Source organism: Panthera uncia, assembly GCF_023721935.1.
Source record: "Panthera uncia isolate 11264 chromosome E2 unlocalized genomic scaffold, Puncia_PCG_1.0 HiC_scaffold_19, whole genome shotgun sequence".
NCBI classification, from domain to species: Eukaryota; Metazoa; Chordata; class Mammalia; order Carnivora; family Felidae; genus Panthera; species Panthera uncia.
In genome coordinates, this window is record NW_026057588.1 from 28637002 (window position 1) to 28660298 (window position 23297).

A 23297-nucleotide genomic window follows, 5' to 3' on the forward strand; every position below is an offset into this window, starting at 1 on the left:
AGGGGCAGAGAGAGAGGGAGACGCAGAATCCGAAGCAGGCTTCAGGCTCGGAGCTGTCAGCACAGAGCCCGACATGGGGCTTGAACCCACAAACCGTGAGATCATGACCTGAGCCAAAGTCGGACACTTAACTGACTGAGCCACCCAGGCACCCCACTTGGTTTTCCTTTTTATGTATGCACAAAGGTGTGATTGATGACTAAAAAAAAAAAAAAAAATCTAAGCCAAAACCTTGCCTTTCATTTTGGATTTTTTTTTTTTTTAAGTTTATTTATTTGAGACAGAGAGAGAAAGTGCAAGCGGGGAGCGGCGGTGGTGGGGAGGGGCAGACGGAGAGGGAGAGAGAGAATCCCAAGCAGGCTCCACACTCAGCACAGAGCCCAGTGCAGGGCTCAAACCCACAAACGGTTAGATCATGAACTGAGCTGAAATCAAGAGCTGGATGCTTAACTGACTGAGCCACCCAGGTGCCCCCTGTTTGGATATTTTGTTGTTCTGTTTTTGGATAATTTTTATTAGTATGTATTCACTCTTTTCTTCTGTTGTGTAATCTCCCCATCCAGTGTGTTTCTTAAATCTCATTTTCATTCATTTTATGCTTTACACGTCTCTGCCTAACATGCTCAATCTTTCCTCTAACGTACTGAACATTTGGAGTATAATTATAATAGCTGTGCTACTGTCCTTGTCTACTACATCTATCATCAGTGTCATTTCCGAGTCTGCTTTTGTTGATTGATTTTTCTCCTCAGTGTAGTCTGTGTTTTCTCCTGCTTTGAATGCCTGATAATTTTTGAATGGATGCCAGACATTTTGAATCTTACCTTGTTAACAGTGATGGAAAGTTTTACATTCCTATAAATATTCTTGAATTTTGTTCTGAGATACAGTTACTTTGAAATCCGTTTATCTGTATAAGATCTGTTTTTGGGCTTTGTTAGGCTGGACTAGAGCAATCTTTAGGGTTAATTTTCCCACACTCCTGACACAATAGCCTTCTCTGTCCAGTACCTTGTGAAATACAAGATTTTCCACTATGACTCTGATGGGAAGATGAACTATTCTTGGCCCTAGTGAGAAGTCAGCTGTTTTCAAGTAGTTTGTTCTGGGCCTTGGGTAGTTTCTCCACAAACTAGTAGCACTAATCCATACTTACTTAAAACCTTATGAAGATCTCTAGAGCTGTTTCCCTGTGAAGCTCTCTCATCTCCAGAACATTCCCCAGCAAACTAGCTGCCTTGGCTTTCCTGGACTTCCAGCTTTGTCTCAACTCAAGGAGGCTGTAAGATTCCATGTGGCTGCCTCTTTCCCTGTTCTGCAGTGTGGAAACCCTCTCCTTGAAGTAAGTAAGCTAAGACAGGAGTCAATCTTAGCTCATCTGTTTCCCTTCTCTCAGGGATCACTGTCATGGGTTACGTGATGTCCATTCTTTAAAAGCTATTGTTTTATGTATTTTGCCTGGCTTTTCAGTTGTTTCAAACATGAGTGTAAATCCAGTTCCTATTACTCCCACCTTGACCTTAATTGGAAGACTTATACTGCTATTTTAATGACTTTATAATAATTTATAATGTAGAAGTGCCATAATTTTTTAACCAGTTTGTTTTTGGATAGTATAATGAACATCATTGTAGATAAATTGTTGTGTATACCCATGATTAGACAGAGCCCTAGGAAATCAAGGTAAATGTACAGACTTTCCTTTGAAGACTTGTATAATTATGAATCACAATAAAAACACAAATAGCCAATAAGTTCGGAGCAGTTATAGTCACGTTCATGACTTTACATATATCTTCTCATTTAACCTTTGAAACAACTATGTGAGGTAGATCTTACCACCTATTCATTTTACAGATAGGGGTTTGAAGCATAGAATTGTTAAATAGCTTGCTCAGGGTCATACAGCTAGTAAACAGCACAGCAAGTTTTCAAATGTAGGCAGTAGGACTCGAGCCCACGTTACCCTCTGTTGCTTTAGGGTTTGGGAATATATAGTCATGTATCAATTTCTTGTTGTTGCTGTAAAAATATCACAAATTTGGTGTCTTCAAACAACAAATTTATTATCTCATAGTCCTGGAAGGCAGAAGACTAAAATGGATCTCACTGGGCTAAAATCAAGGTGTTGGCAGGGCCACATTCCTTCCTAGAAGCTGTAGGAGAGAATCCATTTTCTTGCTTTGCCAGTGTATGGAGGCTAACCACATTCTGTGGCTTGTGGCCCCCTTCAGCAATGACTGGTTGAGTCGTTCTCTCATTCATTGTATGACCATCATCTACCTCTTTCTTCCACTTATAAGGACTCTTGTGATTACTCTGGGTCCTTGAACAATCTAGGATAATCTCCCCCTATTTTAAGGTCAACCTTAATTTCATCTGCAGTCTGAATTTTCTTTTGCAGTGTTAACATATTTACAGATTTGGGGGATTAGGAGGTTGATATCTTTGGGGGGGGGTCATTATTATTCAGCCTTCCACAAGCCATGAGGCCAATTAGAAGATACTCCTTTAAAGAATGAATTTAATGGTTTTTTTTGGTTTTTTGTTTTGTTTCTGAAAGAGAGAGAGAGAGAGACAAAGCATGAGCCAGGGGTGGGGCAGAGAGAGAGGGAGACACAGAATCTGAAGCAGACTCCAGGCTGCAAGCTGTCAGCACAGAGACTGATGTGGGGCTTGAACTCAGGAACTGTGAGATCATGACCTGAGCCAAGTCAGATTCTTAACTGACTGAGCCACTCAGTCTCCCCTAAAGAATGAATTTTATAAGGACCTAGTTTATGACTTTATGACTTCTCATTATGAAAAGCCTGTTTGAGTATCTTATCCTTATTTTCCTCTTTAGTCTTTTCTCTCTGCTAGGAGAGACTCATGCTAGGAGTCATCTAGTGATCTAGAAGGTAGTGATTTAGAGTTGGCTATCCAAAATTTACAGTTTCACATTTCCCAATAATGCATATTTAACTGATTTAAATAAATTCAACAATTTTCAAAAAAAAACCCACAATTTTTATTCATTCAGTAATTATTCAGCAAGCCCCTGTCCTATACCAGACATTGCAGAGGGTACTTTCTATAAGTATCACGTTTTATCTTCACAATGATCTTATGATGTTAACAGCGGCATCTTAATTTATAAACGAGGGAACTGGACTTAGGATAGTTTATAAATCACAGACCTAAGAGTTGAACCCAGATTTGAGAAAAGTAGGTATTGAGAACAGATAAAGAGGTTATGATTTTGTAATACATAATCTATTTTTACTTGTTTAAAAAAATTTTTTTAATGTTTTATTTATTTTTGAGAGAGACAGAGGCAGAATGTGAGCAGGGAGGGGCAGAGAGAGGGGAGACACAGAATCTGAAGCAGGCTCCAGCTCTGAGCTGTCAGCACAGAGCCCGACATGAGGCTCGAACTCACGAGCTCTGAGATCATGACCTGAGCCGAAGTCGGACACTCAACCGACTGAGCCACCCAGGTGCCCCTTAACTTGTTTTAATAGTTTACATTAATATTGATTACAGAATAATTTTATGTAATTCCAAGCTAAGTCATTAGATATTGTAATACTGCATGGATCAGTACTATTTTTTTCCCCAGATAATCTGATTTCCAAAGTGTTGCTGTATTTTATTTTGTAAAAATGCTCTTATTGACTCTTTTGCTTTATGTCATGTACTTTTAGCACTTTCTTAATGTTACTCATGTGGTTGTATGTTACTGAACTGAGGCATAATACTAGAAAGTAGAAGCCATGAAGTTTTGTCACCAGAAAATGAAGCTATTTATGAAGGAAAAGAATAAGATCGTTTTCATCTTGGTTCTTGGCATCAGTCACTTGTTTCTCAGTTCTGGTGTCAGACAACAAATATTTTGGAGGTGAGTTTTCAGATGTAAGTTTCTTTGATAAAGTGGAGAAAGCATTGAATTTAGAGTCAGGAGGACTAGGTTCAAGTCCTGACCCTGTTATAATTGGCATAGGAGTCTTAGGCAAATTACCTTCTCTGCAGTTTTCTTGTCTGTAATATATGAATATAGATTTTTGGAATTTCTGATTAATAAATGTGACAATGAATTTGAAAGTGCTTTTATAAATTAAGTCAGCTTGTTGTTTAATAATGATTCCTTGCTTTAAGGATTTTTTTAAATTTTGGGAACTAGAAGTAGTTTTCTTTTTTTTTTTAAGTGTATTTTGAGAGAGAGAGCACAAGCAGGGGAGGGGGAGGGACAGAGAGAGGGAGAGAGAGAATCCCAAGCAGGCTCCAGGCCTTCAGCACAGAGCCCAAAGCGGGGCTCTATCCCATGAACAGTGAAATCATTACGTGAGCTGAAATTAAGAGTTGGGTGCTCAACCAGCTGAACAACCCAGGCACCCCAAGAACTAGAAGTAGTTTTAATCATGAATCAATTTTTTAGAAGTTTGCAGTTGTAGGACCCAGATGTAAAGTTTACATAGCTTTCTAGTGGTATAATCTAAAAAAGATTCTCTGATCCTATTTCCTTGTTATTGTTTGTTTTTCTTATATAACCATTTTTTTCATATGCAGGCGTGTCTCTGATATTTGTGGGCCCCAGGGAAAAGAACAAATAGAAGCTCTCATTGTTGTATGTGAGAATATTTAGAAGTTGTAAATAGAACCAATAAACTGGTAAATATGTTCTGTCCTTCTTCCTTGACAAACAGAAGCACTGGTTTGAATTCAGAAATCTTGGACTGTAGAGTTCCAAATCCAGAATATGGCAGAAGTGAAGCATTCTACTTCTCTTTCCACCCCTGGTTTCATCCTGCTTGTCAGAGGGGCTTCACATACAAGTGTGGACTTCGCAGCCTCCATCTACAACTCCACCTCCCTCTTCACATCTCTTTGTCCTAAGCACGCACATACTGGCCATATATGTCCCTTGCCCTACAAGGAATTCCTTGAGAGAACAGACCTAGGGAATAAATGGAGGTGGGCTCTGCAAGTAGGTGTGAGGCTGTTTTAGGTAGAGAATTCCTGCATACCTGGAGCACGTTTTGCAGAGGGAAGAGATAATGTATCTTTTTGGCCCTGAGGAGGGATGTGGCAAAGGAACCAGACCCTCTACATCGGGCTGCCCAAGGAAGGGACCCCTCTTGCCTGATCTAAAGGAAAGCATTTTCATTATGAGGAGTGACATAGATGTGCTTAGTTGGTGAGAGCCAGTAAATAATGAGGGATGTGAATAGCTTGTCTATGACCAGGAGAATTGTTTTCTCTCTGGAAATCATTATACATTGGGCTCTGTATCCATTAAAATATTGTCGACTTATGAAATACTTTGAAGAGTTGGTAGATGGCTGTACAGTTTAAATTTTTTCCCCTAAAAACAAAGCTATCTATGTTCTTGGGATTCCAGACTTTAAATTGAAATTGTCTTATGGAAACATGTGTATTTCCAGTTAATTGAGTTGTTAGTGTGCAGTAAATTAGGAAAGTTACTTTTCGGGTTTTTTTTTTTTTTTAATTAAAAATATTCACTATCCAGAAAAGTAAATACATGAAGTAAATGAATGAAAGAAGAGTAAATAAGCGACTTACACTTCAATAGTTGTTAACATTTTGCCATACTTACTTTATTTTTATTTATAGATGAGTACATACATTTTGTTGGTTTTTGCTGTATGATTTGAAAGTATATTGTAGTTATGAGACTTTGCTTCTACATACTTCTTCATACATCTCCTAATTACTAATAATTAATAATTTCACATATCATCTGAAATCTCATTCATGTTCAAGTTACCCAAGTTGTCAGGACAAGCCACTTAATTTTTTGATAATTTTCATTTAAAATATCATCCCAAAGAAATGTTTTAACCCTCTAGTTCTGATCATGAGTGAGAATTAAAAATATACCAAGTCTTATTGTTTTGTCATTTAGAAAAAATTTCTAAGCCTAGCATACAGATTTTTATGTATTTTCTCATTGCCAGGATGTCCTTTGAGCAGTAATGGTCTATAAATGACTGAGTTCCTCTCTGAAATTCTTGAGGTCTGCTCCTTACCTTTGTTTTAATGTACTTTCTAAATTTCTTTTTCTTTCAGGGAAAATGTTGGCTAAGATTGGGATAAATTAAAGGGATTTGCATAATTTGAGGAAGACAAATGAGTTGCTAAGGATCTCTTAGATTTATTTTACCTTGAAGGGAGAGAAGAATGAGAGAGATATGTATCTGAAAACTGTTTTAATGATATATTAAAGAGAAATATAGATGACATACTTTTGGTGGGGGGAAAGCATCTAGAGCTGTTGGAATGTACAGAAGAGATAACATTTGTTTTTCAGCACTGTGGATTTCTTAAGTGTATAACAGCATCATTCTAATATTTATTAATAATGATATTAATGAAATGGGTATCTTTAATGAGTATGAGAGCCACAATTTCTCGAGTTTCTTATTTTAGAATTTTAATTTTTGGCTGAAGGTGGATATAAGTAAATTATACTTGTCATGTAGATTTTTTTAGAAACAGTAATTACTGTCATGTAATAACTCCTATAATAAACTTAAGCAAAAGTTGGAATGACAGGTATAGGAATAAGCAGAGCAATATAGACATTAGAAAAGATTAAAAGAATATATATGGGGCTCCTGGCTGGCTCAGTCAGTTAAGCGTCCGACTTCGGCTCAGTTCATGATCTCACCATTTGTGAGTTCGAGCCCCGCGTCAGGCTCTGTGCTGACCGCTCGGAGCCTGGAGCCTGCTTCTGATTCTGTGTCTCCTTCTCTCTCTGCCCCTCCCCCACTTGTGCTCTGTCTCTCTTTGTCTATCAAAAATAAATAAGTGTAAAAAAAATTAAAGATTAAAAGAATGTGTATCTTTTGCTCAGTTACTATGTAAACTAATTTTTTTATAGTAGCTCAGATACATTTCTGAGTATTAAATTGGCTTAATGGAGGAGGCAAAATGAAATGCTTCTTTACAAACTTTTCCTATATGTAAAATAAGCTTAATATCTCAGCATGATATTGGAGGAGTTAACATCTAAAGCACTGTTTAATTCTTTTAGTTGATCCTGAAAAAGTTGTTGAGGAGTGGTATCTCTAATTTAAAATTGTGAAACAAATATTTTACTATGCATGATTAATTAAGCACATGCACCATCATTATAATTTGTTACTTTTGTTATATCAAGGTACTTGCTATTGTGAAAAATTTAATGGATTCATAAGGCTTTGTTTTTAATGGCTCATTTTATCCCTAGTGGATTAGCTGATTTATTGTAACTTCAGAAGATAATATCTTTTTAATATTTATTTGTTTATTTTGAGAGCGAAAGAGAGAGCAAGTGAGGGAGGAGCAGAGAGAGAGGTAGAGAGAGAGCAGGCTCTACACTGTAAGCATAAAGCTTTACATGGGGCTTGATCCCGTGAACCGGAGATTGTGACCTGAGTGGAAATGAGGGGTCGAATGCTTAACCAGCTGAGACACCCAGGCTCCCCTGGAGGATATTTTGGAGACACTTTCATGGAAACTGATGTTGTCTCAGAAGAGTATTAAGAAGCACTCTCCATTTGGGTTTAATGCAATTTGTGTTGTCATTTCCATAATATATTTAAGTTAAAGCTCCTTATATTTTTTTACATTTTACATTTCTAATTTTTAGAAAAGCCCTGAATTAATCAGTCTTCAATACTTATTTAAATGTACATGGGAATTTCAGCTATGAAGAAGAAATCTGGCTTAATTTAAATGGGAGAAGAAAGAGTTTATTTTTTATAATTATTTAAAATGAGATTTCATACATTTGTGTCCTTTATTAATAAAGCATTAAATACATTAAAATGCCTATTTTTCATTAACATTTATTATGTGGGATTGTAAATCCCCAGTAAGATTATTTTAAACTAATATAGTGTATGTGTGAGAATATATAAGCTCGCTTTCTGTTTGTTCTGTGAACACAAGTCCTTTCATCACTGCGTTTAACAGCCATCCACCTACCACATGATACTTTTTTTTTTTAACTGTTAGGATCAAAGTGATGTACCATTTAAAAATATCAGTTTCTAGACTAAGCCTTGAATCAGCATTATCCTATGTTTTGGTACATTTTAGACAACTTAGCTGTGCAAAAACATAAAAGTATAGAAGCATTATACAGATGCCTATAAGCCTACCACCTAGGTTTAACAAATGTCGTATTTGTTTGAAATCTGTTTGTTTGCTTTTTAAGAATAAAAAAAAATGATGGATAACCGTTGAAATTCCCAGTCCTGTTTCCCTCTTTCCAAAGCAAACCACTATTCTCACTTTACTATGTATCTTTTCAAGCTATGTTTCTGTAACTTCATTGCAGAGATAGATATATATCTATAAACATCTGGAGAAGGAGGGGGATAGGTAGGAGAGGAAGACAGAAATTTAAACTAAGTAAGGCAAATATTACTATCTATTTCATTTCATGGGTATTAGTTTATTTTCTCTATGTTAGAAATACTGTATAATTCAACGTTAACAATAAAACAAAATAGCAACTTTGGAGTTAGCTTTGAGTTTAAAGCTTCTTTCTGCAACTTACATGCCATGTGATCTTTGGCAAGTTTAAGTTTGTTCATCTTTCTAGACTTCATTACCTTCATCTATAAGATGTGGAAAATACCAACCACATAAGATTGTTTTCAGTGTTAAAATAAGCTAATCCATGCAGTGCTTAGTGTGATACTTAGTTAATGTTTTTGTGCCTATTTTCTAAACTCTTTACAGATTATTCTATTTAACCTTATATTTATCACTCACTAAAACATGTATGGAACTAAAAAGATATACATGTGTGTATGTAGTAATTTGTGGTTAGATTGTTATTTTTAAAGGAAGGGACATATCTTTATTTTAGTGAATGAGTAGTACTTATAGCAGTGAGAGATGATTTGGGAAGTTATATGGGTGTAAGGTCTTGACTGCCAGGCTGAGTGAAGACATTGGGTAGGGGAAAACTACAATAAAACCTATACCAGATGAACCTAGTATGAAGTGGAACACAGCAGAAGCAGTTAGATTACTTCAGGTGAAGAGATCAACACTGGATTGAAAAATGTAACACTAGATTTCAGAAGATCTTTATTTTGCAGGTATCTGCTACATAGTGATAGTTTGAAGGTGTGGGACATCGTAAGATAACTGAAGTAGAAAGTATAGAGTGAGAAGACAAAGAGTTTTGGCCAGAATCTTGGGGAAGCTGCATTTGTGGGACAGAGGAAAAAAGAAGAGACAAAGAATTAGAATAATTAGATCTAAGACTTTGTAGTGTTTCTGAATCCATAGAAAAAGTGATGAGCCACACGTCAAAAATTAAGATACTGAAGAGGATAAAAACAGAAGATTATTGAGTGACTCTGAGAAGTAATTGGTGATATGAAGAAAGGATTTTTTTATGAAAAAGGATGGAGGGACAGAAACCAAATCAAAAGGAATGTATAAGTGGTAAGAAAATTAAGGTATCATCTGTAGACCACTCTTGAGATATTCAGGTATGAAAGGGAAAAGAAAGAAGAGAGTATTCTTGAAGGCTGAAAAGATGAAAAAAATAGAATGAGTATTTTAAATGTTAATATATGTATTCTAAACTTCCAGGAATATGATATATAGCGTACTAAGTATTGAAAGCTTCTAATTACTGTTTGGGGAAACTGAGAAAATACATAATGATATATTTATGCAGAAGAAATTAATCCTGGTATTTTCTGCAGTCTTACTTCATTTTACCATATACTTGAGTAAGTTGCAACTTTTTTTTTTTTAATGTTTATTTATTTTTGAGAGAAAGAGACAGAGTGTGAGCAGGAGTGGGGTGGAGAGAGAGGGAGATACAGAATCTGAAGCAGGTTCCAGGCTTCTGTGCTGACAGCTCAGAAGCCCTGATGGCGGGGTTTGAACTCACGAGTGGTGAGATCATGAGCTGAAGTCGATGCTTAACCGACTGAGCCACCCAGGCACCCCATGTTGCAACTTTTAATTTGAGATAAAGGTTATGTAGAAAGGCCCTGGAAATAGTTTCTTTTCATTAACAGGATTTGCTTGGTATTTAAGTGATTAAGTAAAAGAATACATTAGAAAAAAGAAAGATGGTTATTTAAGTGACCATACAATATTTTATAACAGTAACAATGTAAATTCAGTGTAACTTTGCAATCCTCAAGAAAGTAATGAGAGTAAAGTTGTTTTACTTCCAGAGAATTCATTATTTTAAAAAAACATAGCCCTATTGAAGTAGGGCTCATCATGTAATTCATGTATTGTACAGTCTATCCATTTACGGTGTAGAAATAAATAATTTTTTTTAAAAAAATTTTTTTTCAATGTTTTTTATTTATTTTTGGGACAGAGAGAGACAGAGCATGAACGGGGGAGGGGCAGAGAGAGAGGGAGACACAGAATCGGAAACAGGCTCCAGGCTCTGAGCCGTCAGCCCAGAGCCCGACGCGGGGCTCGAACTCACGGACCGCGAGATCGTGACCTGGCTGAAGTCGGAGGCTTAACCGACTGCGCCACCCAGGCGCCCCGAAATAAATAATTTTTAGTGTAGTCATAGAATTGTGAAACTGTTACTACATGATCAATTTTAGAACATTTTCCTCACCCCCAGAAGAAACCCTATACCCATTAACAGTCACTCCCTAGTTCTCCCACCACTCTAAGTCCTAGGCAACCACAAGTCTACTTTGTGGATTTGCCTGTTCTGGACATTTGAAATAAATGGAGTCATACAACATGTGGTCCTTTGTGATAGGCTTCTTTAATTTAGCATAATGTTTTCAAAGGTCATCTACAATATAGATGTATTGGTACTTCTTTTGTTGTTGTTTTGCCAAATTTCAATTGTATGGCTATACCACATTTTGTTTATCCATTCCTTCATGATGCATAGTTGGGTTGTTTCCACTTTTTGGATGTTATGAATAATGGTACTACAAACATCCATATGTTTCCATTTCCCTTGGGTATATGTCTAGGAATAGAATTGCTGGGCCATACCATATTCTATGTTTAACCTTTTGAGTAATTTTTAGACTATTTTCCAATGCAGTTACACCTTTTTACATTCCCACAAGCAGTGTATGAGGGTTCCAGTTTCTCCATACTTGCCAACACTTACCTGTCTTTTTTGTTATAGCCACCTCGTGGTTGTGAAGTGGTACTTTAGCGGAGCTTTGATTTGCATTTCCTTGATGGCTAATGATGAATATCTTTTCATGTGCTTATTGGTCATTTCGATTTCTTCTTTTGGAGAAATGCCTGTTCATATCTTTTGCCCATTTTTAAATTGGGTTATTTTTCATTTTATTATTGAGTTACAAGAATTCTTTATATATTTTAGATATAAGTCTCTTAATCAGATACGATTTGCAAATATTTATTTAGGTTTTTTAAATTATAAAAGGTCTTGTCTTCTCCATATAGTGTTGCTTCTTGCTTTCCAGTCTGTATACTTTTTCTTTTTCTTTCCTGATTGCCCAACTAGAATATTCAGTACAATGTTGAATAGAAGTGGAAGAGCAGATATCATTGTCTTGTTCCTGATCTTAGAGAAAATATTCAGTCTTTTACCATTAAGTATGATACTGGCTGTGAATTTTTCGTACATGTCTGCTACCAGGTGTGGCTGTTCCCTTCTATTCCTAGTTTGCTAGTTTTTTTTATTATGAAGAAATGCTTATCTTCAACATCAAAGGGTTTTTCTACATTACTTAAGATGATCCTGTGGTTTTTATTCTTTATGCCATTGATATATCATGTTATATTACTTGATTTTCAAATACCTTGCATTCCTGGATGAATCCCGCTTGCTTATGATTTGTATATTTATATATATTTGCTATTATTTTTTTGAGGATGTTTGTGTCTATATTGTAAGAGATAATGATCTATAGTTTGAAATCTTTATGCCAGTGTTTGCTTTTTAAAAATGTTTTTGGTTTTAATAGGTCATCTTGGAAGATTGCATTGTTGTTTTTTTTTTTAATGTTTATTTATTTTTGAGAGAGAGAGAGAGAGGGAGGGAGAGGGGGAGGGGCAAAGAGAGAGGGAGACAGAGGATTAAAGCAGGCTCCATGCTTATAGCAGATAGCGGCAGTGTGAGGCTTGAACTCACAAACTGCGAGATCATGACCTGAGCCGAAGTCAGATGCTTAACCGACTGAGCCACCCAGGTGACCCTGGAAGATTGCATTAAACTGAACAATTAACAAATGTCTTTTACAGTTTTTGCCAGAATATAATGCAAGTGTAGATGTTGCATTTTATTCCATGTGTTACAGGATGATGAATAGGAAAGGAAGGCATGAAGATAAATTCATTTTTCTTTTTTTTTTTTAAACTTTTAGAAGTTTATTTATTTTGAGAGAGAGAGAACAAGCAGGGGAGGGGCAGAGAGAGAGAGGGAGAGAGGGAGAATCCCAAGCAGGCTTTGTGCTCTCAGAGCAGAGCCCTCATGGGGCTTGGTCTCACAAACCAGGATATCATGACCTGACCCGAAATTAAGAATTGGTCGCTTAATTGACTGAACCATCCAGGCGCCCCATAAAGTTCATGAATCTTTAAGTATTTAGGATTAATAAAATAGATTAAAAATTAATGTTGAGGATGTATTGTGACTTCTATTTTGTTATTTTTGCATTTTTATTATAGGGGTATACTTTAAAATTTTTATTCCCTCACCCTCTTATTTAAAACACTCTTGCATGTTCTCAAAGTGCCATATTGAACTGTGGTTTATATTTCCTCCTCCCCTGTGCATACACACACAATCAGAATACAACCAGCAAACTTCTGGTACACATTGGTCCCCAAACTCATTCTTCAGGCTTCCTTCCAATATGGGAGGATGAACTACTGATGAAATCCCTTTATTGCTGCTAAGGATTATAACATTTTATAATATAATATGGCTTTCTATCTCGGAGGGTGGAGATGGGTGGGGCAAACCTAATTTCCTTCTCAACTTTTAAAAATGTTTTGTACTTTAAAAAAAGCTTTTAAGACCATGGGGGAGGAGAAGGAAAAAAAAAAAAGTTAGGGAGGGATCCAAACCATAAGAGACTCTTAAAAACTGAGAATAAACTGAGGGTTGATGGGGGGAGTGGGAGGGAAGGGAAAGTGGGTGATGGGCATTGAGGAGGGCACCTGTTGGGATGAGCACTGGGTGTTGTATGGAAACCAATTTGACAATAAATTTCATATTAAAAAAAATAAATTTAAAAAGCTTCTAAAATATATAAAAGGGTTGTTACTGTCTACCCTGAGAATCAAAGTTTTTTCATAATTTTGCCCACTGAATTTATTCAAGGTTGATTACTACTGGCTTTCTGTGGACTTCTCAGAGTGAGCTTTTAATAAGTTAAACTTTATTATAATGCTCCAAGAAGGGGAAAATGCAAGGCAGCATCTCAGAATCTTATATAAATATGAATGTCTGAACATTTTACATTTCTTGGAATATAGCTTGTGGAATGATGCTCTGTGCAAATCTTATTTCACTTGTTATGCCTTTGCTCATGCTCAGCTCCCTCCTTTGACCATCTTCTCATTATCTTTCATTATAAAAATTAACTTATTCCGGGGCCTGTGGGTAGCTCAGTCATGATCTCATGGTTTGTGTGATCGAGCCCTGTGTCAGGCTCTTGCTGTCAGCATGCAGCCTTCTTTGGATTCACTTTTCCCCCCATGCCCCACCCCTCCCCTGCTCATTCTCTGTCTCTCTCTCAAAAAATAAATATTTTAAGAAATTGAGTTATTCCTAGACAACACAGACCCAAGTGTCATTTTCCTTTGTGATTCTTTTAGCTGTTCCCCCAAACATCTGATTATTGTTTTGCTTCCTTTTCACATATATGAAGTGTTATTTATATAATTTCTACAATAAGAATACCAACTTTTTTGTGGATGGCATTCAATCTCCTATTTCTGTTTCCCAGAGAGTCTCTTGTTGAATATATTACCTGTATGTACCAACTATTTTCTAAATCGGTTATCTATCACACACCAATAGACTAGCATAAATTATAGAAATTAAGATAATATAATCTAATTTTAGTTTGTAGTGTAGTAATTAAAACTAATAAAGGAAGAGGGGCGCCTGGGTGGCTCAGTCGGTTGAGCGTCCGATTTCGGCTCAGGTCATGATCTCGCGGTCCGTGAGTTCGAGCCCCGCGTCGGGCTCTGTGCTGACTGCTCAAAGCCTGGAGCCTGTTTCGGATTCTGTGTCTCCCTCTCTCTCTGACCCTCCCCGTTCATGCTCTATCTCTCTCTGTCTCAAAAATAAATAAACGTTAAAAAAAATTAAAAAAAAAAAAAACTAATAAAGGAAGAGGAATTATTAAATAGATAAATGAGGGTAAAATTAATCCTTCATTTACGTTCACTTGGTAAGTACATTTTAAAATTAATTTTATTAAGATAATATTTACGTACGAGAAAATATACCCATTTTGAGTGTAATTTGATGTGTTTCAACAAGTGTATGTACCTTTGTAATCAGTACCACAATCAAGATAAAGAACATTTCCATAATGACCCAAAGTTCCTTTTTTCCTCTTTGCAGGCAGTTACCCTCTCATCCCTGGTCCCCGGCACTCACCTTTGTCACTATAGATTAGTTTTGCCTGTTCTAGATTGTATATAACTCTAACCATATTGGTGTGTATCCTTTTGTGTCTGACATTTTTAACTCTGCATAATATTTTTGAGATCTACCTTTGTTAGTGGTTTGTTGTTGTGTTTTTTTTTTGAGGTATAATTTAAATATTAAAAAAAAAAAGTCATTCTTGGGGTGCCTGGGTGGCTCAGTCAGTTAAGCAGCTGACTTCAACTCAGGTCATGATCTCGTGGTTCCTTGAATTCAAGCCCTGTGTCAGGCTGTGTGCTGACAGCTCAGAGCCTGGAGCCTGTGTCGGATTTTGTGTCTCTGTCTCTCTCTCTCTGCGCCTCCCCACTCATCTCTCTCTGTCTCTCAAAAATGAATAAATTGTTAAAAAAGAAAAAAGTCATTCTTTTTAGTGCATAGTTCTGACAAATAAATATGTAGGTGGAGTAACCACCACCACTAATCAAGTTATAGAATAATTCCATGTCCCTCCCGAATTCCTTTATCCTATTTTGTAGTAACCCTTCCCCCAGTCTCCAGCTGCTGACACCCACTGATTTTTACCCTTATATTTTTGCTACTTTGAGAATGGTGAAATGATGTAACCTTTGAGTCTGGCTTTTACTCAGTATAATGCATTTGTGATTCAGTTATATTGTTGTGTGAGTCAGTAGTTGGTCCTTTTTATGGCTGACTAGCAGTCCACTTTATTGTCCATTTACTTATTGATAAACGTGTGAGTTATTGCTAGTTTTTGACTATATGAATAAAGCTTCTGTGCACATTCAGGTTCAGTCATTTTGCATACAAGTTTTCATTTCTTTTTGGGTATATACTAAGATAATGGGTCATATGTTATGCATATATTTAACTTCATAACAAATTACCAAACTGCTTTCAAAAGCAGCTACACCATTTTACATCCCTACCAGGAGGTCCAAATTCTCCCTCCTCTTCAATCTTTGGTATTGTCAGTCTTCTTAATTTTAACCAATTGATTGGGTGTGTACTGTATCTCATTGTTTTAATTTGTATTTTCCTGATGGATAATGATATTGAGCACCTTTTCATGGGCTTATTGGCCAAAAGTGCATATCGTCTTTAATGAAATGTCTGTTGAAGTTTGTACAGTCAGCCATGGAAAAGATGAATGTCTCTAATGTGGTTAAGACCTGGAAAAGAGGTGTGTGTCCCATGTGTACGTCATGTTGTGTTTGGGACAGGAGAGGAGGGCGAGGTAGGAATTGTAAGATCCAGCAATAGTTTATAGAATGAAATCTAATTAGGCAGTTGTGTGGGATTAAGGAGGTCAAGCCACATATGTCACAGGCTCCTGAAAGCAGATGAGTGAGAAAATAGCATCCAGAAATCTAAGAGTAGGCACTATTTAGAGACAGATAACAGTCATAGGAACAAGGCTTCAAAGACAGCTAGTGGCATTAGGAGAAAGGAATCTTAAGACTTTAACCTAGATTTAGAGGTCTAGTCTATTAGCCTCTTAATATGTAAATTGAAGCCTAAAGAACATAAATCTTTTTTTATGCAGGTTTTTTTTGAGACATAATTTACATCTGGTAAAATTTCATCTTTATTAGTGTACAGTTCTATGAGTTTTGACAAATGAGTGCATCGTGCAAAACCACACTACAGTCAAGATAGAGAATTTTGGGGGCGCCTGGGTGGCTCAGTAGGTTGAGCTTCCGACTTCGGCTCAGGTCATGATCTCACAGTTTGTGAGTTCGAGCCCCACGTCAGGCTCTGTGCTGGCAGCTCAGAGCCTGCTTTATTTTCTTTGTCTCCCTCTCTCTGCTCCTCCCCTGTTCACACTTTCTCTGTCTCCCCCTCTCTCAAAGAAATAAATAAACATTAAAAAAATTTTTTAAAAAGAGAATTTTGTAATCCTTCCCCCTCCCCACCCCCCACCCCGGCCCAAAATATTCTCTCATGCTTCTTTGCAGTCAGTCTTTCCTTCAAGCCCTACCCTGGCAACCAGTGGTTATTTTTTTTCTTTGTAGTTTTGCATTTTTGAGAGTATTGTATGGAATGGAATCGTGGCACATTGCCTCTTTGGTCCGGCTTCTTCCACTTAGCATAATGTATTCTTTGTTGCATGTAAGGGGTAGCGTGTTCTTTCATGTTACTGAATAGCATATCATCATATGGATGTTCCATAGATAGTGTATGCATTCACGTTGTTTCCAGACTTTGGCAATTATGAATAAAGGCTCTACAAACATTTATGTACAGGTTTTTGTATCACTAAATATTTTCTTTTCTCTTGGGTAAGTATATCAGTGTGGGATTGCTGGGATCATATATTAAATAATCTTAAATTTACCTTTTTTTATTTTTATTTTTTTTTAACTTTTTTTTTTTTTAATTTTTTCAACGTTTTTTATTTATTTTTGGGACAGAGAGAGACAGAGCATGAACGGGGGAGGGGCAGAGAGAGAGGGAGACACAGAATCAGAAACAGGCTCCAGGCTCCGAGCCATCAGCCCAGAGCCTGACGCGGGGCTCGAACTCACGGACCGCGAGATCGTGACCTGGCTGAAGTCGGACGCTTAACCGACTGCGCCACCCAGGCGCCCCAAATTTACCTTTTAAAAAGCAACCAGTTTTCCAAAATGCCGGTACTATTCTGCATTCCCACCAGCAGTGTGAAAAGAGTTCAGTTGCTCTATATTCTCTTCACCACTTAGTATTGCTAGGTCTTCTCTTATTTTTTTAACCATCGAAATAGATGTGTAAGTGGTATCTCATTGGGGCTGAATCTGCATTTCCCTGGTAGTGTCTGACAATGTGAGCATCTTTTCTCGTGTTTACTTGCCATCTGTTTGTCATCTTTGGTAAAGTGCTTAAAACGTTTGTCCATTTAAAGAAATATTTGTTTCCATGTTAATGGAGTTTTGAGAATTTTTTATAAAAAGACCATTATCTTTATCATAATAATTAACAGTAACCTTCACTGAATGCTTTATATATGTCAAACACTGTTCTAAGATCCTTTATTTGAATTGTCTCATTTAAATTCATAGCAACGTAGTTCTGTTAGGTTAGAAACTATGATTATCCTCATACAGATGATGGAATTGTACCAAACAGTGGCCAGGTTTCAGAAATACAAATTGAATATGACCTTTATTGGGATGAACCATGGGAATCTATCCCCAAAACCAAGAGCACACTTTACACATTGTATGTTAGCCAATTTGACAATAAATTATCTTAAAAATTTTTTTAATTAAAAAAAAGTTTATGTTAAGAAAAAAAGAATATGACCTTTATAAGTGACTACGGTATACTTTGGCAAATATAGCAGTAAAATGACATATTGTAAAAAGGAAGTGATATCTACACTGAGCTTTAAATGGACGTTTCCTAGGCTACCTTTTAGAGGAAGGGCACACTAGACTAGGACAGCAAGCGGGGGAGAGGGGAGGAGGGAGGGAGAGAGAGAAAGAATATCTTAAGCAGGCTCCATGTTCAGCATGGAGCCCAATTCAGAGCATGATCCCACAACCCTGGGATCATGACCTGAGCCAAAAGCAAGAGTTGGACACTTAACTGACACAGCCAACCATGTACCCCTTGATTGTGGGTTTTAAAGAGCTTCCTTTGCTCTAGTCCCACCATTCTTGTCACCAATAACATTGATAAAAGTAACTCTCAGGACTCTTTTCGAATTTTGTGGAAGCTACTGGAAGAAATATGTAATATTATATTTCACTTTTACTGTTTTCTTTCTGAATAAAACCATCTGAAATGCCATGTTAATATGACAAAGAAAATTAGTTTGTCTTTTGTAACAAGATATCTTTTTTTTTTAAATTTTTTAACGTTTATTTATTTATTTATTTTTTAAATGTTTATTTATTTTTGAGACAGAGAGAGACAGAGCATGAACGGGGGAGGGTCAGAGAGAGGGAGACAGAGAATCTGAAGCAGGCTCCAGGCTCTGAGCTGTCAGCACAGAGCCCGATGCGGGGCTCGAACTCACGGATCGTGAGATCATGACCTGAGCCGAAGTCGGACGCTTAACCGACTGAACCACCCAGGCGCCCCTAACGTGTATTTATTTTTGAGACAGAGAGAGACAGAGCATGAATGGGGGAGGGTCAGAGAGAGGGAGACACAGAATCTGAAACAGGCTCCAGGCTCTGAGCTGTCAGCACAGAGCCCGACGTGGGGCTCGAACTCACGGACCGTGAGATCATGACCTGAGCCAAAGTCGGACGCTCAACCGACTGAGCCACCCAGGCACCCCCAAGATATCATTATATTTTACTTAAATATCTGCATGTAATGAATTGTCGTTTACTCCGATCAATAAGAAGATTAAATAATAGTCTTAAATTTGAGTTATAATCTTTTAATGTAAACTTTATTGAAATATGACATACATACACGGGGCGCCTGGGTGGCGCAGTCGGTTAAGCGTCCGACTTCAGCCAGGTCACGATCTCGCGGTCCGTGAGTTCGAGCCCCGCGTCAGGCTCTGGACTGATGGCTCGGAGCCTGGAGCCTGTTTCCGATTCTGTGTCTCCCTCTCTCTCTGCCCCTCCCCCATTCATGCTCTGTCTCTCTCTGTCCCAAAAATAAATAAAAAACGTTGAAAAAAAAAAATTAAAAAAAAAAAAGAAATATGACATACATACAGAAACATACGCAGTTTAGAAGTGAACAGTTAGATAGATTTTCAGAGAGTAAATGTCCTCTGCGTAGCCAATATCCAGATCAAGAAATAGAATATTATCACAATCATAGAAGCCTCCTCAGACCTCCTTTGAGTCACTACTTGCCCTCCCCCTAAGAGTGATCACCATTCTGACGTAGAACTCATAGATCAGTTTTGTTGGTTATTAAACTTTATATGTATTTCTCTTATGTATCTAGGAATGAAATTGTTCAATCGTAGGATATATGAATGTATTAGTTATGCTGTCTAGTTACAAATTAGCCATACATTAGTGGCTTAAAATAGCACCCATTTATTATCTCATAGTTTCTTGGATCAAGTGGGTGGGCACAGCTTATGTGGGTGCTCTGCTCAGGGTCTCACAAAACTGTAACCTCCATGTGCATTGGGGCTGTGATCTCACCTGTGACTCAGGGTTCTTTTCTAGGCTCACAGGGTTGTTGGCAGAATTCATTTCCTTGCAGCTGTAGACCTCATTGAAGCTCATTTCTTCAAGGCCAGCAGGAGAGGGTCTCTGAGCTTAGGAAAGGCCTAACTCCCTTTTTTATAAGTTAAACTTTTTATTTTAAGATAATGTCAGATTTGCATTCAGTTGTAAAAAATAATACAGAGAGATCCAGGGTATCCTCTACCCAGTTTCTGGTTACATGTATGTTTTGCTGTGTACAGATTTTTTTTTTAGACTTTTGTATAGGGATATTTAGGGAAGTACTTTTCTTAGCTCAGATTTCCTATAGATAAGCCTTAGGTAGAATGAAATCTTTACCAATCTTAGTTTTCATGCTTTAATGAGTCTTACAAATATTTTGAAAATCTTTTTAATTGAAGCTAACATTTGAAGATACTTTTCAGATCAAGATCTCTTTACTTGTTCATCAAACTTGTTTTTTCATTGAATAGTATTACTCAGGAGTTAGTCACACTGCAAAATTAACACAATCCCCAAACTGTCCTCTCTTCTGACACTAACTGCAAATTCTCGGGGTTCCCAAAGCTACCCTTAGTCTTAATAATATGTTAGCAATACTTACAGAACTCACAGAAAGCTATTATACTTGTGGTTATGGTTTATTATGGGGTAGACTACAGGTTAAAATTAGCCACAGAAAGAGACACATAGAGCTATCTTGGAAGGTTTTGAACACAAAGCTTTCCCCATGGAGTCAGGTCCCAGCATTGATATGTGATGTTAGGCAGAGTATTGTCCCCCAGAGAAACTCACCTGAATGTCAGTGTCAGAGATTTTATTGGAGCTCCATTAAGTAGACATGATTGATTGCCCACATGGTTGATCTCAGCCTCCAAGTTAACTAATAATAGATGACTCAAATAATAGATGACTCAAAGCCCCTCACCCTAAATCACGTGATTGGTCTTTCTGGTATGGCCAGCCCCACCATATGATCTAAGATGGACAGCTCCTGGCCTTAAACAAATACATTCCTATCAGGTATGACATAAGTTATCTCCCAGAAGCTGAGGGCAGAGACCAAACCTCTCTTTGGACAAGGCCAAATTCTTTACTTTAAAAGCATACTTACTGTTGTTAGAAAAATAAGCTTTTTGGAACTTTATTCAACCTATGCTCATTCATTTATTCATCAGATGTTTTTTTTCTGTGTGATATATAGTGTGTTTGTCTCCAGGTAGATATAGACATAGTCCCAGTTCTATAGAGCTTACTGACTAGTGTATGTTTAGGATTTTGTTTCTTTGATTCAGTTAGTCAACACCTCCACAATGGGATAGACCAAAATAATAGTCTGGGTTGAATTTTCCTATGGAATGAAATTGAAGCATTTGTTAACCTCTTTTAACAGTGTTTTTCAAACTTTTTTGACTGGGACTCAGTACAGAAGTGTCTGTTTATGTTTGTGAATATATATTTGTAGCAGTGTGTGCATTTTAAGATGTAACAAACATTTTACAAAACTCTGGTCTACTTCACTTATAAAGAATGTTAATGACTATCTACTGAATTAATGGCTCAAAATGAGATTTCAGCTCACAGTTCAAAAAACACTGTCTTAGGGGCGCCTGGGTGGCGCAGTCGGTTAAGCGTCCGACTTCAGCCAGGTCACGATCTCGCGGTCCGTGAGTTCGAGCCCCGCGTCAGGCTCTGGGCTGATGGCTCGGAGCCTGGAGCCTGTTTCCGATTCTGTGTCTCCCTCTCTCTGCCCCTCCCCCATTCATGCTCTGTCTCTCTCTGTCCCAAAAATAAATAAAAAACGTTGAAAAAAAAAAAAATTAAAAAAAAAAAAAAACACTGTCTTAGACAGTAAGACCATCGAGAATAGTGTTGGCTTGTTATTAGAAAGAAATCAGCTTTAAAATGTAGGACCTGAACAGATAAGATCTGAAGAGGAATTGTGGTGCAAGAGTACTCCTTTCTATGCGACAGTTTCTAGATGATCACCGGGAAGTACAGTATGGCTAGTACAAATGTTATTCAATGGGGAAACTTATGAGGACATAAAACCAGTATGTTGTTCATTTTGCTTTGTAGCTATTTTCTCAGACCTGCTTAAGGTGATTTCTGATTCATCTTTCCTCTGATCTTAGTTTGGCTAGTCTTTCTTTTCATTCAGATTTCAGTATAAATGGCCTCCTCCATTATACCTTTCCTGAATCCATTCTAAAATCGTTACCCTACCACTTTGAATCACATCATCCTATTTTCATTCTCTGTGTAGCCTTTACCTTTACCTGATGTTTTCCCTATTTTCTTCACTCCTTCTCTAAAATCTTAGCTATATTAGAACAGGAACTTTGTCATCTTGTTTATTTACTCTTTTATTCCCAGCACATATAACAATGTCTGGCAGGTAGTATATACTCAAATAATATATCTTGTATGAGTGATGTAGCTCATGTTCCTTTTAAATCCAAGACAGAATACACTTCTCTTGGTGAAACTAGAGTATACTGTAATTATCTTGTTCATTATACCACATTTTTGTTTGTGCAGTCTAAGATTGAATTTGCTTTTTTGGCAAGCTCATTACACCATACACTTATTTAGCTTACAGTGAGCTAAAATTCCCTGGTATTTTTCACATGAGCTGCTGTTAAGGCATGTACCACTTATTTTTTACTTAAGTAGTTGTTTTGTGTATGTGTGCAAGCATGCCCATTTATAGATTCAGCCTCATAAGATTTTTTTTTTTTAATCAGTATTTTTGGGGATGTGTTAAGAGGGAGGCTAATTAAGAACTAATGGTAGGGTGGCTGAAGAGAGATTAAGCTGAAATGAAAGGCCAGTAGGAACCCAGGAGATTGACCAGATGGCACCAGTTCACAAATTTAAACTGAAAATATTCATTTGGAGGGGTTTAGTGCAAGCTGAGGAAATAGAATCTGTTTGATAAATTTTGGAAGGTCTCACCTGACAGGATCAGGTTTGCTTCTTTCTATTCTTAAATGCAGCATGACTGCACCAGGTTCAGACTCAACATCAGGGTTACACTCTTTACTATCTGAATGATGTTCTCTGTCATGTTTTGCCTCCTTCCCTACCCTTCCTTTCCCATCCATCCCACCCCTCACACACTGTACCCTCAAGATCCTAGCTGTTTTTCAAAACAGTCAGGGGAGCATTTTTAATTGTCCTTCGTCATTTATCAAACCTTAAATCACTGTGGCCTTCACAGCACTGTTCTTATAGGTCAGTGCCTCTCATGCTGTTACTAATTCTGTCTTTTGTGCTCTGCCTCTCTGAAACCTGTATGGCTGCAACCAGTGTTTTTAGAGACAGTTTTGTGTTTTGTTTTTTGTTTTTTGTTTTTTTCCCCCCTAGAATAATTTCTCATTGTAAATTTTGGTTTCGAGTCTCCTGACTCCAGGTACTACATTTCCTACCTTACTGATCTGTCCATCCTTTTTTAGTTTCTGGTCATATGATGATACTTTTTTTCTTCCTTTAACTTTAAAAGTTCTATCTTTATAAAGTCAGTGACACACAACTGCCATGCCTAGACTGTCATAAACACC

At 37.2% G+C, this 23297-nt stretch overlaps 1 protein-coding gene across 7 annotated transcripts in view; it reads left to right on the top strand.

Moving 5' to 3' along the window:
- Window positions 1-23297, top strand: part of CHD9 (chromodomain helicase DNA binding protein 9) — a 233508-nt gene that overhangs the window by 92003 nt on the left and 118208 nt on the right. Inside the window, exon 1 of one of the 7 annotated variants that reach the window (XM_049621131.1) lies at window positions 351-1342. The exons of the other annotated variants lie outside the window; for them this stretch is intronic. The gene's annotated coding sequence lies outside the window, so the exon portion shown is untranslated. Of the gene's footprint in view, window positions 1-350; window positions 1343-23297 lie in introns of those variants that run through there. 7 annotated transcript variants of the gene reach the window in all.